Here is a 15896-nt window from a genome sequence, read left to right as displayed (position 1 = left end):
AAAAAAAAAAGGCGTTAGCTGTTTTTTTTTAAAGCAATTTTTAATATGTAAATTTATTTATTAATAAATTCGTTACTGATTAGGGAAAAAAATGTTTTTTTTTTTTTGGTCTATGCAGCACCCCCACTTAAATTTTTCACCGACCCCCACTGTTGGGTTCTTACATTAAAGCTGATGAAATGCATTTTTGAGTAATAAATTATCCCCATGCTTCTAAGATAACTAAATCAGAAATCGAGTTCTGTTAGAATTAAATACGGTATAAAGAGAGTTATTACTATTTGTTATTTAAATTATATGTTATTTAAATTAACGGCCGAAACAACTAAGGATACATGGCCTGTGTATTATGTTTCTTAATTGAGTGTGTTCTTCTGAATCGGTTGCCTGTTTTGACGAATGAAAAACCTCGCGATCTGGAAGGACACGCGGAGGAATAATGTCATTTATCGCCTGGCTACTACACTGTTATTTGTTCAGTTTTTATGACACAATACTTATTCTGTTTTACTTTCTCTTTCTAAATTATCCCCGTAATACATAATTGTGGTGACAAATCTGCATGGATCTACTTACAATATGCAATTTGTGGCTTAACAATTGCAATTGTATGAATATTGATCGGTATAAATTATAAAAAGGGGAAAAAAAAAAGCAAAAGCGAAAGGCTACACAGTATCTCATTCACGTGATTGACGTCTAGAGTTCAAGAATCAGTTTACGCAATAGATTGCACTGTATATCACACAGGTATTTCCGCTGTACCAGTCTGCCTACGACACACAGACTAAAAAATAAAAAAATAAAACTATTGTAATACGTTCTCCTAGGGCGTTATTGCGTAGGATAAAACTTTCATTAGTGCAACTCGAGAGAAAGGCTGGAGGTTATTCTCGTTGAATGGGTTTAATTAATGATTTATATACTTTACAACATATGATCTACTTATACATATTTCATCATTTCATATGAAATGCATTAGTCTTATAGGGGCGTAACTAGCTGGAAGTGATACAGAAACGCCTAAAACTTTCAAATAACAACAATAACAATAATAATATGCATATCGCTTGAAACCCAAGCAGATTGTAAATTAATTTGTCTTCAAAGACACTCATCACGTCCACTATTTTAATCATTATTGTCATTTTTTTTTATTTGAAAGAGTCGTTTTCAAAGACATTTTTGGATTAAAAAAATTACAATCTGCGATTACACTCAGAGTATGGATGCAAACATAATTAATATGCTGTTCTGATATCTGCTGTTAGTGATATTTTACAACTTAGCTATAGGTACAAATAACTTTTTAAAAAATTACATTTTGATAAATTTAAACTTAAACTGAAAGATAAGATTTGGAATTAATTTTTCAGTTTAGTTTAGCTGAGTTTGGTTTACTTTTATCTACCACCCTACTGTTTAGATTCTGGATCATCACTTATATACAGTCTGTAATTGCAATTCTTGTCCTTTGTCCTCCCCGCTGCAAAACTCTCGAGGAAATTCAGCTTCTTCACCTCTATTGCTAATGTACAAAAATAAATAAATAAATAAATAAATAATAATAATAATAATAAAATAAAATAAAATAAAATAAAAATAAAGATAGTTTGTAACAGTATGATGACATAAAAGAAATGTTTGATGGAGAGGAAGGATGATAAAGGAGGAGTGGCCGTTCTTTTCCTTATTATTCTCAGGACTATGAATTACATGCTTATTAGAGTGCAACAATGGTGAAAAAATCTTAGCTCTTGAGTGGCTTTCATCTGGAAATATTTAATAAATTAGACACGTTTCACGATCTGCATACCATTTTCAAAACTACAATTGGGACCGACACAGTGATGTGATAATGACAAGCCTCTTCGTCCTACTGTAGTGTCTTCATGTTCTTAGGGTAAGACTCTTAAAACGGCATTTTAACAAGATGGTAATTACGTTCGGATCGGCCATGCTTAAATGCAAAATATAATTGCAAACGCCACGTGGATGACAGAAACAAATATATTAATAGGTCATCCACGTATCGTCCAGACAGTTATTTTATCTTCAACGTATGTCGAAACATTGATGTACTCTTCCTGGCTCATCATATATAATAGCCAGGAAGAGTACATATATAATAGCCAGGGAAATGGCAACTGTGTAGTCAGAAAATGCACACGACTTTTTTGTGTGTGCGCGTGTGTGTGTGTGTGTCTTGAAATTACATACTAGATTTTTACCTTTAAAAAATCGCGGTGTAAATTTCTCACAATATTAATTTTCCATGGAAATTATTTATACACTGGATACACGCACAGACAATTTCAACGTATAGCTTCTCCCTGCCCGTGGTAAGCCTGTTCCACAATGGAAATCTGGTGAGGCAAGTGCTACCACTTTATATTTTCCCTAATTGAAAGAGATACCAAACTAGGCCATTAGGTGATAGATGGCATTCTTCATGCAGTGAAACATCACTACACTGAATTAATAGTGGGTTAAGTGACTATTACTGTTTTGTTTCCAGGATCTCAGTTTTCTGTACCTCTTTTTTTTTTTTTTGAACATGCTCAATCCACTAAAATTAATTAAATAGGAAGCCATCACATCCTCTATCTGAGAATACAGCAAACCTGATGACAAAGCACCTGCAGGGTTTCAAGACCAGCAGGTGAATAATTTTGCTACTGTTTACTGTGCCAGGTGAGTGGTAGGAGGCTGATTATAACAGTTTGCAGAGGACACACTTGGACAAGGTCTGGGTATTCCCTGTTTAAGACTTATATCCATGTGCCATTCAACCCAGCTGCATGCTCCTGCTCAATAAGGTTCAGGTTCCAACAATATATCAATCATGAAAGATAACATAAAAAATAATACTGACACTGTCGTTTAAAGTAAAACAAAAATCAGCTAATGCCTTTTCTTTCCTTATAGGGAGTAGGCGAGACCATTTTAGACCTATGCAACTTTTGGAGACTAAGTGGGCAGTTCAATCTCCACTGACAGCTTGCTCAAAACTATCACTAATTTTAAGTGGCAACCGATAAAGATACTGGCAAACATGTGCTGCCATCTCATAGTCCCTAAAAGTTATAGGATATGTTATTATTTGAAATGGTATGGGTTCTATGGTCGTTTTTCTTGAGTTTTACGAGACAAAAAACCCGAGTTCTGAGAGAAAAAATCTGCTTGCCCATACCAGAGATCAACTGATTTGGGAACCGGTCGAAGAAAGGCTTAGAAAATGTTCCTCTAGTCAACGATTAGACTAGAATTTAAGTGGGAAGTCTAATGCAGAGGACACAAACGACACTGAGCTACACAGGCCTTCGGTTTAAAGTAATCTCACAAAATTATAATTTAAAAATTGCAAGAGAGAAATACTCTTAATAATTGATTGCAAAAAATAATAAAAATAAAATAATAGCAACAGAAATTAAATAATAATAACAAAAGAAAGAAATTACTAACATTTTTCAAATTTGAAGCTTCTATTAAAATATTATAGATGTGCACTACTACTTACTTACAGGCATCATAACCAGATTTTTGTTATTCCTCACTGAATGTGTATGCAGTGTGCCCATTAAGTAATGAGTGCTTTTTTACAGGACAGTCCTTTGAATAAAAGTAACAAAAGTGTTTATAGTTTTGACTGCTAAACGTGTGTTGTAATCTTAAGTACAACTTTCAAGTTAGATGATGCAGACGTTTTTATGTGGCAACTCTTGAAGTAAGTGTGTGTGAGTATGAGTGGAGCATGTCAGAAGTTGTGTCATGGAGCAGAGAGCTGTGGTAAAATTTTACTGTAAATTAGGAAAAACTGTTACAGAAGTAACAAGACCTAAAAAATTTCTGGTGATGGCTGTCTGAGCCGTGCACAGGTGTTCCATTGGTTTTCAATGTTTAAGAAGGGAGGGAGTCCCTAGAGGATGAACCAAGCTATAAATGGCCAGTTTCTGCACAGACAGACAAATTGAAAGTGTGCTCCTGCAAACTTTTCCTCTTCTCAAAGATGAAGTGTGCCTTGAAAGGGGAGCGCTTCAGCAACATCCAATGCAGTGTGACTTCGAACACCTGTACAACAGATGTAAATGTTGTGTGGAGTTGGAGGGAGATTATTTTGAATCTGTGTATTTGACAATTCCAAATATAGTTCTTTGTTTTGATATAAAAATTGTTGTCTCATTACTTAATAGGCACACAGTGTATGTTTCAGACTTCTATATGTTAGGATTTTGGACTACGAGATGACGGTACTTCTCTGCCATAATTTCTTGCCTGAAAGTTTTCATTCATAGATAGCCTTGAGCTTGCTATCAGCGATGACTGAAGGGACACAGACTGGTTGCCTGAAGGTTTGAACTAAAGAGCTCTGCCTTTGAGAAAAAAATATGCTAGAGGATTTATTTGTGTTTGTAAGATTACCTAAATTTACTATGAAGATTATACTACATAGTGAAACACAGAAACAAACTGAATGTTATTTAGATAAAAAAATAGTTTAGATGCTGAAATTGAAAGAGAACTATAAATAAAATAAATCAACTATAGCCACTACAGCCTATTCCTCCAATGTTGTAGGCAAACCTGTTTAGCCATAACTTTTGAAGACTGGAGGAAGTAGCAAATGTCCACCCTCGGCTAATCAGAGATAGTTAGGCCAAGGAGAGCTAGAACAGCACTATTAGAATTAAAAACATCATAGACCAAGGAAATGAAAGAAATCAATTATTATTATTACTGACACCTCCGAGGAGTCCAAAGACTAATCGAGGGAGGGCACCTACTCTACAGCTCTCTGTCTCCACCATTCAATACACCAATGCCATCTACCACCTAACACCAGTACTAGTATTTTTCACAGACAATCATAAGGATCCATGTTCACGGCAGGATTCGAACCTGCAGCCTTTTGGCTGGAGAGCAGATACGCTAAGGACTCGGCCAAACAGGCTGGCAATAGTTTCAATAGTTCATGTTTTTCATACACTAAAACAATCAGGAATCGGAAGGCTGGGATATCATTAGTGCTTAGGAAATTGTGAAGGAATATTTGTTAGCAGCAATGGTAAGCTGTATTCCACGAGTGAAGAAGAGGACACAATTTGGAGTAAAGTGGATGACAAACAATATTAAACAGGAGCTACATGTGAAAAAGAGGCTCTGGAAGAGATATAAGGAGACAGGTGAAGAGAAGATGCATAAAGAATATAAGACACAGACCAGGAGAGTGACTAGTATGGTAAGGAAGGCAAAACTTGAATATGAGAAAAGATTGGCCCTTAGATCCAAGGAAAATCCTAGGGAATTTTTTAGCTATGTGGCCAGTAGGAGGATAAATGACTGTGGAAGAATGACATTGTGGGATAAAAATAGGAATAGATTGACTGATGCAGAGGACATATTGGAATTGTTCAATGAACACTTTATTGGAGTATTTCATCATGGAGGAGTCAATTTGAATACCAAAGTGATAGAGCAGGTTCGAGGTTTAGACATGCAGGAGTAGAGTGTGTTCCACATACTGAGTACTTCGGATGTTAGTAAAGCTGTGGGACTGGATGGTATTTCACCACGAGTTTTGAGAGAATGTGCTAAGGAACTAACAGTGCCCTTGACCTGGCTTTTCAATGAAAGTCTGGCTGTGGGAAAGGTGCCCATGAAATGGAAGGAAGGTAAGATAGTGCCATTGCATAAGGGTGGTAGCAGACTGGAAATGTCTAATTATAGGCCAGTAGTTAACAAGATCTTGGAGAAAGTAGTGAGGGACCATATACAGCATTGGGCAAATGAGGGTAATGTTATCTGTGAGAGTCAACATGGATTTCTGAAGAGGCACTCTTTTTTTAGCAATATGCTAGCCTTTTATGATAAAGTTACAAGAGCATTAGATGAGGGAAAGGCATATACTGCCATTTTCCTAGACTTAGCAAAGGCAGTTGACAGAGTCCACATGATATGCTGATATTCAAGTTGCAGCACATGGGTCTGGATGTCAGATTGGTCAACTGGATTCAGGATTGGCTGTCTGATAGGTATCAGAGAGTTGTGTATGGTGGAGCAATATCAAAGAGGCAGAAGGTTACAAGGGGAGTTCCACAGGGCTCAGTACTGGGACCTATATTGTTTAACATTTATGTCAATGACATTGTCTGTGGATTGCAAGGGGATATTCAGTTGTTTGCAGATGATGCGAAGCTGGGAAGGGTTATTAGTAATAGTGCAGATGTGGTAGCCCTGCAGGAGGATTTGAATAAGCTAGATAGATGGGCAAATGAATGGGGGTTATCCGTTTAATTCAGCAAAATGTAAGGTCTTGAGGTTTGGGACACATCGATGGGATGCTGCATACTCTATGGGAGGAGTTAAACTTGAGGAAGTAGGGGAGACAAGAGATCTGGGGGTTGATGATAGAGAACTGAAATTTAGGGGACATATTGCAAAGGTAGTGAAGGTAACACATAGGTTTGCTGCAATAATGAGAAGGACACTGACCTGCAGAGATAAAATGGTTATCATCTGTTGTATAAGACTCTGATCAGACCACACTTAGACTGTTGTTTTCAGATCTGGTCCCCAGGATTTGAAGGGAATAAATTAACTGTGGAAAGGGTACAAAAGGCGGATAACAAAGATGGTGTCAGACTGTACAATGTTAGTTATGAGGATCGGCTGAGGGAGTGTGGACTGCAGAGTTTGGTGGATAGAAGAAGGAGGGATGATATGATTGAGACTCTTAAACTGGTGAGAGGTGGTTACAGGATTGACGCTATGGAGTTCTTTCGTTTGGTTGAACAGCAGGAAGGAGTCATGACAAGGGGCCATCCCTGGAAGTTACGAAAGGAAACTGTGAGAAAGAGGGTGAGGAGTGGTTTCTTTGCATGGAGGGTGGTTGAACAATGGAATGCATTGCCTGATGGAGAGGTGAGAGCAAGAACAGTCAATGCATTTAAGGAGTGGTATGATAGACTTTGTGTTTCCTAGGAGGGACCTCCCTCGATGAATCTTGATAGATGTGTTTCTTAGAAAGGACCTCTCATGATGAGTCTTTTGATTCAATGGAGGCCTGAATAATAATAATAATAATAATAACATAATAAGCTGATATTTAAGTTGTAGTACATAAGTTTAGATATCAAGTTAGTGAACTGGATTCAGGATTGACAGTCTGATAGGTATCATAGAGTTCTGTATGGGGCGAGCAGTATCAAGATTACAGGAGGGATATTCAATTGTTTGCAGATGATATGAGGCTGGGAAGGGTTATTAGTAATATTGCAGATGTGGTAGTCCTGCGGGAGGATTTGAATAAACTCAACAGATGAGTAAATGAATGGGAGTATCCAGGGCCGTGCCGTGCGGTTGTGCAGATTGTTTCCCGCACAAGGGCACTTGAATAATGAGGGGTGCCATTTCACCACAGAAATAATAAAAAACATATTATTATTATTATTATTACCCCAAGACCTCATGGAATCAAAGACACATCTGGGAGGTCCTTTTATCACACACACACATCTCATCATACCGTGTCTTAAACACACTCTAACTCCTTGCAGACACCATATTCTCAGGCAAGGCATTCCAATCATTCACAACTCTGCACGAAAAAAACTTGCCTCTCACTCCCCTACTCACACCCTCTTTATACAGTTTCCAGGGATGACCTCTGGTTCTCCCCTGATCTCCCACTATTCTCTGTAGAACCTCTTCACCATTGATCCTATAACAACCCCTTACCAACTTGTAGGTCTCTAGCATATCTCCCCCCCCCTCTTCCTCCTGTCCACCAGACTCTGCAAATTACATCCTCTCAATCTTTCCTCTTACTCGACATTCCAGAGGTCAGAAACTACATGATAAGCTGATATTTAAGTTGTAGTTCATAGGTTTAGATATCAGGTTAGTGAACTGGATTCAGGATTGACTGTCTGATAGGTATCGTAGAGTTGTGTATGGGGAGAGCAGTATCAAGATTACAGGAGGGATATTCAATTGTTTGCAGATGATATGAGGCTGGGAAGGGTTATAATTTATTCTAATTTTGTTTAGGATCATGCGATCCTAAACAAAATTTTAAAATAAATTTTTTCTTCGCGATTTCCATTATTATTATTATTCAGGCCTCCATGGAGTCAAAAGACTCATCGTGGGAGGTCCTTCTTAAGAACATAAAGTCTGTCAAGACTCATCGAGGGGAGGTTTCCCCTAAGAAACACAAAGTCTATCATACCACTCCTGAAACTCATTGACCGTTCTCGCCCTCACCACTCTATCAGGCAATGCATTCCACGGCTCAACCACCCTCCATGCAAAGAAACCACTCCTCACCCTCTTGCTCACAGTTTCCTTTTGTAACATCCAGGGATGGCCTCTTGTCATCACTCCTTCCCGCTGTACAACCAAGTGAAAGAACTCCCCAGTGTCAACCCTGTAACCACCTCTCAACAAAAAAATTACCCTCCAAGGGTGTTAATCACTGCATCTCACGATCGATCCAACTCTCTCCAACTTCAGTCACGGAAAGATTCATACTCTTAAAACAACATAGCGAGGACTTTAAAGTTATGAGACATTAGCAAATTAAAAGATTGGAGCGATGAAGATTTAATGAAACATTGTAAAGATTTGCACTTAAGACTGAATGACAATGGCAATATTGATGGTATGACTTTATTTGAAGAATTAAAAACTTTGCAATGTTTTATTAAAAAAGAGTCGGCTCCTCAGGATGTTTTAAATTATATATACGAAAATAAATTAACTGACATTTTTCCAAATACTGCAATTGTAATGCATATTTATTTAACATTATCAATATCCGTGGCATCAGGGGGAAAGAAGTTTTTCAAAACTGAAACTAATAAAAAATTATTTGCGGTCAACAATGTCTGGACAGCGTCTAATGGATTTATCAATTATATCAATTGAAAATAATATTATGGATTCATTAGACATTAATGATATTAAAAATTTTGTGGTGGCTAAAGCAAAATGGATAAATATGTAAAATAAATCTACATTTATCCTAATTATATAGTTAAAAGCATATCTTTGTTATGTAATAATATTTCTTTTTATATTAAAATAAAAGTAATTTTTGTTTATATATATATATATATATATATTCTATTGTATTTATATGTTAACGAAATAAACATTTTTGAAAATTTTTATTATTAAAAATTCCTTATTCATGAATTTTAGTGATTACAATGTTCTACTATTGTTAAATAAAATGTATTTTTATGTATGCGTATAAACTTTTTGTACTTTTAACAAAGTAAAATTTTTCGCAAAAATTTTTCATGGAAACTTATTTTATGGGTGCGCTGAAAAAGCTTTGTACAAGGGTTCCTCCTACCCACGCCGTGGCACTGGGAGTATCAGTTTAATGCAGCAAAATGTGAAGTCTTGAAGTTGGAGATGCATTGATGGGAGACTACATACTCTGTTGGAAGAACTGTATTGGAGGAAATAGGGGAGGCAAGGAATCTGGGGAGTGATAATTCAGGGAACACATTGCAAAATTGGTGAAGGTAACCCAGAGGATTATTGCAATGCTGAGAATGATACTGACCTGAAGAGATATAAGAGTTGTTATTCCATTGTAATAAAGCCTTGAATAGACCACACTTGGCTATTGTTCTCAAATTTAGTCCACAGGATTTAAAGGGGATAAATTAACTGTGGAAAGAGTGCAGAGGCAGATAACAAAGATGATATCAGGCCTGTACAATGTTAGTTATGAAGATAGGTTGAGGGAATGTGGACTGCAGAGTTTGGTAGATAGAAGAAGGAGAGGTAATATGATTAAGACTTTTAAACTGTTGAGAGGTAGTTGCAGGGTTGATACTGGAGAGTTCTTTCACTTGGTAGAACAGGGGAAGGGGCAAGGACAAGGGGCCATCCCTGGAAGTTACAAAAGGAAGCTGTGAGCAAGAGGGTGAGGAGTGGTTTCTTTGCATGGAGGGTGGTTGAACAGTGAAATGCATTGCCTGATAGAGTGAGAGCATAAACAGTCAATGAGTTGAAGCAAAGGTATGATAGACTGTGTTTTCTGGAGCAGACCTCCTATGATGAGTCTTGTGATTCCATGGAGGACTGAATCATAATAATAATAATAATAATACTTATAATAATAATATGAAAAAGTCATATATGAGAGTGTGAATCTGCAAAATTCAAGGTAACCAGTGGTGTTCCTCAAGGATCCTTGGCCACTGTTATTCAGTCTGTACATTAATGAAATTGGAAGAATTGGATGCGATATGCAGTTATTTGCCAATGATGCAAAGAAAGGTGGGTAATCAAGAGTGCTGGATATGCAGTACTTGCAAAATGATTTGAATATGCTGGAATCGTGGGCAAGCGAAAATGATTATCAGTTCAATGTTAATAAATATTGGGTCATGCACTTTAGTGGGATTATGATAGAAGAATCTGATCATCCTAGGTGTTTTCTTGGAGTGTTAATAGATAGCAAGTTAAAGTTTAGGGGGCCATGTAGCAAAGATTGCAAATACAACTCAAAAGATAACTGCAATGCTGAAACGAATTTTAACATGTAAAGATAAGGAAGTCATTTTCCCTCTTAGATAGCCTTGATAAGACTTCACTTGGACTATTGCATGCAGGTCTGGTCTTTTGATTTCCATGGTGATTCTGATAAAGTGGAGAGTGTCAAAAATGATATCAGGTTGTGGAATATCGATTATGAATTAGATTGAGAATTTGTAGGCTTCAGACACTAGCAAACAGGAAAAAGAGGGGGAGGGTTTGAGAGAAAGATACAAACTTTTGAAAGGGTTATACAGAATTTCAGTAAATTGAATTTTTAATTTTATGGAGGGATAGGAAAAGACACAAGGTCATCCTTGGAATTTTAGCATGAATGCTGTCAAAAAGGGGGCAAGGGCTAGATTTTTCTCTTATAGAGTGGTGCATGATTGGAATGGATTGCCATTGGATGTTGTGTGTGCAAGTAGCATGAATGAATTCAAGAACAGATATGACAGCCACTGCAAATAGCCTCTCTCTCAACGAGTTCCTAACTCCCTGGAAGTCTCTCTTAATAATACAGCTATATTCATCAGCAAAGAGTATCCTATGTAACTGCACTCCCCTATAGTTTCCCTCTTCATTCCTTCTTTTATTAATTTCATCGTGCTCTCTATATACTGTTTGAAAAGTAAGAGTGACAATGCACAATCTTGTCTTACAACTTTTACTTCTGTGATTGCTTGATTTTTCTGTATTTGTATCTATATTTTCTGGCTGGTATGCAATTTTTTCATTAGGCTTTACTTCTCCAGTCTATTCCAATTCCCTTCATTGTATTAAAATACAATTATTCTTATGTGAAACAAATTAATATATATTTAACTTATTACAAAACTGCAATGGAGCCAGCAGACATCATGGTTTAATACCTTTAATATAATAAAATTTAAGTGGCACGTTTGTCTTTTTAATGTTTCATTATTATTATTATTCAGGCCTCCATGGAGTCAAAAGACTCATCGTGGGAGGTCCTTTCTAAAAAACAAAAGTCTATCAAGACTCACTCAGGGAGATCCCTTCCTAGGAAACAAAGTCTAGCATACCATTCCTTAAATGCATTGACCGTTCTTGCTCTCACCACTCCATCAGGCAATGCATTCCATGGTTCAACCACCCTCCATGCAAAGAAACCACTCCTCACCCTCTTTCTCACAGTTTCCTTTCGTAACTTCCAGGGATGGCCCCTTGTCATGACTCCTTCCTGCTGTTCAACCAAACGAAAGAACTCCATAGTGTCAACCCTGTAACCACCTCTCAACAGTTTAAAAGTCTCAATCATATCATTCCTCTTTCTTCTATCCACCAAACTCTGCAGTCCACACTCCCTCAGCCGATCCTCATAACTAACATTGTACAGTCTGACACCATCTTTGTTATCCGCCTTTTGTACCCTTTCCACAGTTAATTTATTCCCTTCAAATCCTGGGGACCAGATCTGAAAACAACAGTCTAAGTGTGGTCTGATCAGAGTCTTATACAACAGATGATAACCATTTTATCTCTGCAGGTCAGTGCCCTTCTCATTATTGCAGCAAACCTCTGTCTTACCTTCACTACCTTTGCAATATGTCCCCTAAATTTCAGTTCTCTATCATCAACCCCCAGATCTCTTGTCTCCCCTACTCCCTCAAGTTTAACTCCTCCCATAGAGTATGCAGCATCCCATTGATGTGTCCCAAACCTCAAGACCTTACATTTTGCAGAATTAAACTGATAACCCCCATTCATTTGCCCACCTATCTAGCTTATTCAAATCCTCCTGCAGGGCTACCACATCTGCACTATTACTAATAACCCTTCCCAGCTTCACATCATCTGCAAACTGAATATCCCCTTGCAATCCACGGACAATGTCATTGACATAAATGTTAAACAATATAGGTCCCAGTACTGAGCCCTGTGGAACTCCCCTTGTAACCTTCTGCCTCTTTGATATTGCTCCACCATACACAACTCTCTGATACCTATCAGACAGCCAATCCTGAATCCAGTTGACCAATCTGACATCCAGACCCATGTGCTGCAACTTGAATATCAGCTTATCATGTGGCACCCTGTCAAATGCCTTTGCTAAGTCTAGGAAAATGGCAGTATATGCCTTTCCCTCATCTAATGCTCTTGTAACTTTATCATAAAAGGCTAGCATATTGCTAAAACAAGAGCGCCCCTTCACAAATCCATGTTGACTCTCACAGATAACATTACCCTCATGTGCCCAATGCTGTATATGGTCCCTCACTACTTTCTCCAAGATCTTGTTAACTACTGGCCTATAATTAGACATTTCCAGTCTGCTACCACCCTTATGCAATGGCACTATCGTACCTTCCTTCCATTTCATGGGCACCTTTCCCACAGCCAGACTTTCATTGAAAAGCCAGGTCAAGGGCACTGTCAGTTCCTTAGCACATTCTCTCAAAACTCGTGGTGAAATACCATCCAGTCCCACAGCTTTACTAACATCTGAAGTACTCAGTATGTGGAACACACTCTCCTCCTGCATGTCTAAACCTCGAACCTGCTCTATCACTCTAGAATTCAAATCGACTCCTCCATGATGAAATACTCCAATAAAGTGTTCATTGAACAATTCCAATATGTCCTCTGCATCAGTCACTCTATTCCCATTTTTATTGGAGTATTTCATCATGGAGGAGTCAATTTGAATATGACAAAATGGGAATAGAGTGACTGATGCAGTCACTCTATTCCCATTTTTTCCCACAATGTCATTCTTCCACAGTCATTTGTCCTCCTACTGGCTACATAGCTAAAAAATTCCCTAGGATTTTCCTTGGATCTAAGGGCCAATCTTTTCTCATATTCAAGTTTTGCCTTCCTTACCATACTAGTCACACTCCTGGCCTGTGTCTTATATTCTTCATGCATCTTCTCTTCACTTGTCTCCTTATATCTCTTCCAGAGCCTCTTTTTCACATGTAGCTCCTGTTTAATATTGTTTGTCATCCACTTTAGTCCAAATTGTGTCCTCTTCTTCACTCGTGAAATACAGCTTACCATTGCTGCTAACAAATATTCCTTCACAATTGTCCGAGCACTAATGATATCCCGGCCTTCCAATTCCTCCCTCCACAAAACCTCCCCAAGTTGACGTCTAAGACTATTATAATCACCTGTTTTATAATTCCAGATACGTTCCCATCTCTTTGATACTCCTGCATGTCTATTCATTTTCCAAGTCAAAACCATATGGTCACTCTCTCCAACTGGTGGAAGAGATGTCATCTCAGTTATTATCAGCTCTTCGGATGCTATAACCAAATCCAAAACACTTGAACCTCTTGTTCTCTGTGTTACATGTTGCCTAAGACATTTGTCCCTCAAGAATTCTAGAAGTTCCATTCCCTTATTGCTAAATGCATCTTCCTTTCTCCAATCTATACTGCTGCAGTTAAAATCTCCCATAACAATAATTCTTCTTGCACTTGCCATGCTCAACTGTCTCAACATCTCCTGGTCCCCACCTTCTGTGCTCCTTAGTCTGTAGCAACATCCCATTAAATATCCTGTCTTGTCCACCTTCACCTCACACCATATGCTTTCAAAATCATTAGTGTCACAGCCTTCCAAAGCCTCCACTCTTAGAGGACATATGTCGTCACTTAACATAAGCAGTACTCCACTACCACGCTTTCCCTTCCTATCCTACCGAAAAATGTTGTACCCAGCAACTTCTATTCCTGTTATTATATCCTCTTCTGTCAACCACATCTCTGTGATCCCAATAATCTTTGGCCAGGCTGATGCTATCAGTGCCACCAATTCCTCTCCCTTATTCCAAATACTCCTGGCATTGGTATAAAGCATAAAAATGCCATTGTTTCTATACCCAGCATTATCCCCTCTAGATGCCACTGGGCTCAGCGTTACCCGATGTCGGCCCCCCTTCTCCCAAGTACCCATTCCCACAGGAGGCCACCCCTGCTACCATCCACACTGACACACACTGGCTCGTTCAGAACGGCAATCTCTCCAGATGCCTGCGTTGTTCCTCATTCAGAAAAAGTTTCATCAAAGAACAGTATTTCTCAGTAGTAACAAACAAAAAACCAGTAGCCTTATTTTACTGCTGGATCTATAGATCCATCACTACAATAAGGCTACTGGTTTTTTATAAGGCTACAATAAGGCTATAAAGATCTTTCTGTAGAAAGAAAGATCTTTATAGATGTAATTATAGTTGTAATTACAGAAACTTTTTCTATGCTCTATTTCAGCTGGTTTCTAAATTATTCAATCTCTGGCAGAACAGGCAAACAGATTTGTTTTTGCCTACTGGACACTTGGGTGTTTAACTTTGCAGCTCAGAAAAATCAATCACAGAACTTATTTTTTGTCTATTAATATTTCCGATGAAAGATAGTGGACATTATCTGCTATGATTTTTTCATCTATAAAGTCTGGCTCTCATGAACTCAACTATTGGTGATGACTAGGAGTGGAGCTGGTTGTAATACTAAAAAGAACTTAAAAGAGTTCTGTGTACTCTGTTTGGGAATAAAATATATTAGAGGATATATATACAGGATATCAAGTACCTCTATTCAGAATAATCTGAAGAGAGAACCAGCACACGAAACACCCTCAAACTTGTTGGGTACCCTAATCTGATCATGGAGAAGAAATTTTGACAATTAAAAAAAAAAAAGCTCAAAAAATCGAGAAGGGAAATATGGTGCTGTGAGCAAGAAAAGATAGTGAATTTTTATACCAACATAAGCCACAAAGGCGTATATATACAATTAAAAAAAACGAAAGATTGATTTGATAGTCAGTCGACTTGCACAATATGTCTTACTTTCCTTGAATATACCTTGCTTGTGAATTGTTTCTACAGGAACGGGGGAAATGCTGCAGCAGCACTTCGCGAGTGCAGACACCAAAACCTTTCTGAAGAGGCCCAATGCGACACATGGTTTGTCCATTTGAAGAGGCAGGCAGTTTAACAGTCCAACCAGCAAGAAAGGTTAAATTTGAAATTCCACAAATGATTGAAGATTGCAACTGCAGTTGCTGAGCATTCCAGTGAGAATACTGTAGGCTCATGCAATGCACATGTTATAGGAAGACTATTGGATTTGCAATATGCAACATATGCAACAGAACAGAGAAACTTTGTGGAAAGTGTTGCAAATGGGAGATGCCAGCATCTAAAAAATGTTTGCATCAACATTTCTGGCATGCATGGAGGTGAATGAGTATTAGCCTTGGACCATCCTATGGAGTGATGAAGCTATTTTCATGTTTGTAGAACAATAAACACTCAAAATAGCTGCAACTGGGTTACAGAGAATTCCCATGCATTTCAATACATT

General features: G+C 37.9%; 1 long non-coding RNA gene across 1 annotated transcript in view; it reads right to left on the bottom strand.

The window, feature by feature from the left end:
* Positions 1-1221: 1221 nt before the first annotated feature.
* Positions 1222-15896, bottom strand: part of LOC150105458 (uncharacterized) — a 75597-nt gene continuing 60922 nt past the window's right edge. Inside the window, exon 2 of the long non-coding RNA XR_016548484.1 lies at positions 1222-1528. This is a non-coding gene — a long non-coding RNA (uncharacterized LOC150105458). The remainder of the gene's footprint in view (positions 1529-15896) is intronic.

The sequence above is a fragment of the Typopeltis vanoorti genome, chromosome 6 (assembly GCF_054136105.1).
Source record: "Typopeltis vanoorti isolate ZY-2024b chromosome 6, IOZ_Tvanoo_1.0, whole genome shotgun sequence".
NCBI classification, from domain to species: domain Eukaryota; kingdom Metazoa; phylum Arthropoda; class Arachnida; order Uropygi; family Thelyphonidae; genus Typopeltis; species Typopeltis vanoorti.
Note: the sequence above shows the minus strand (reverse complement) of the source record. Positions and strands in the feature narration are given on the sequence as shown.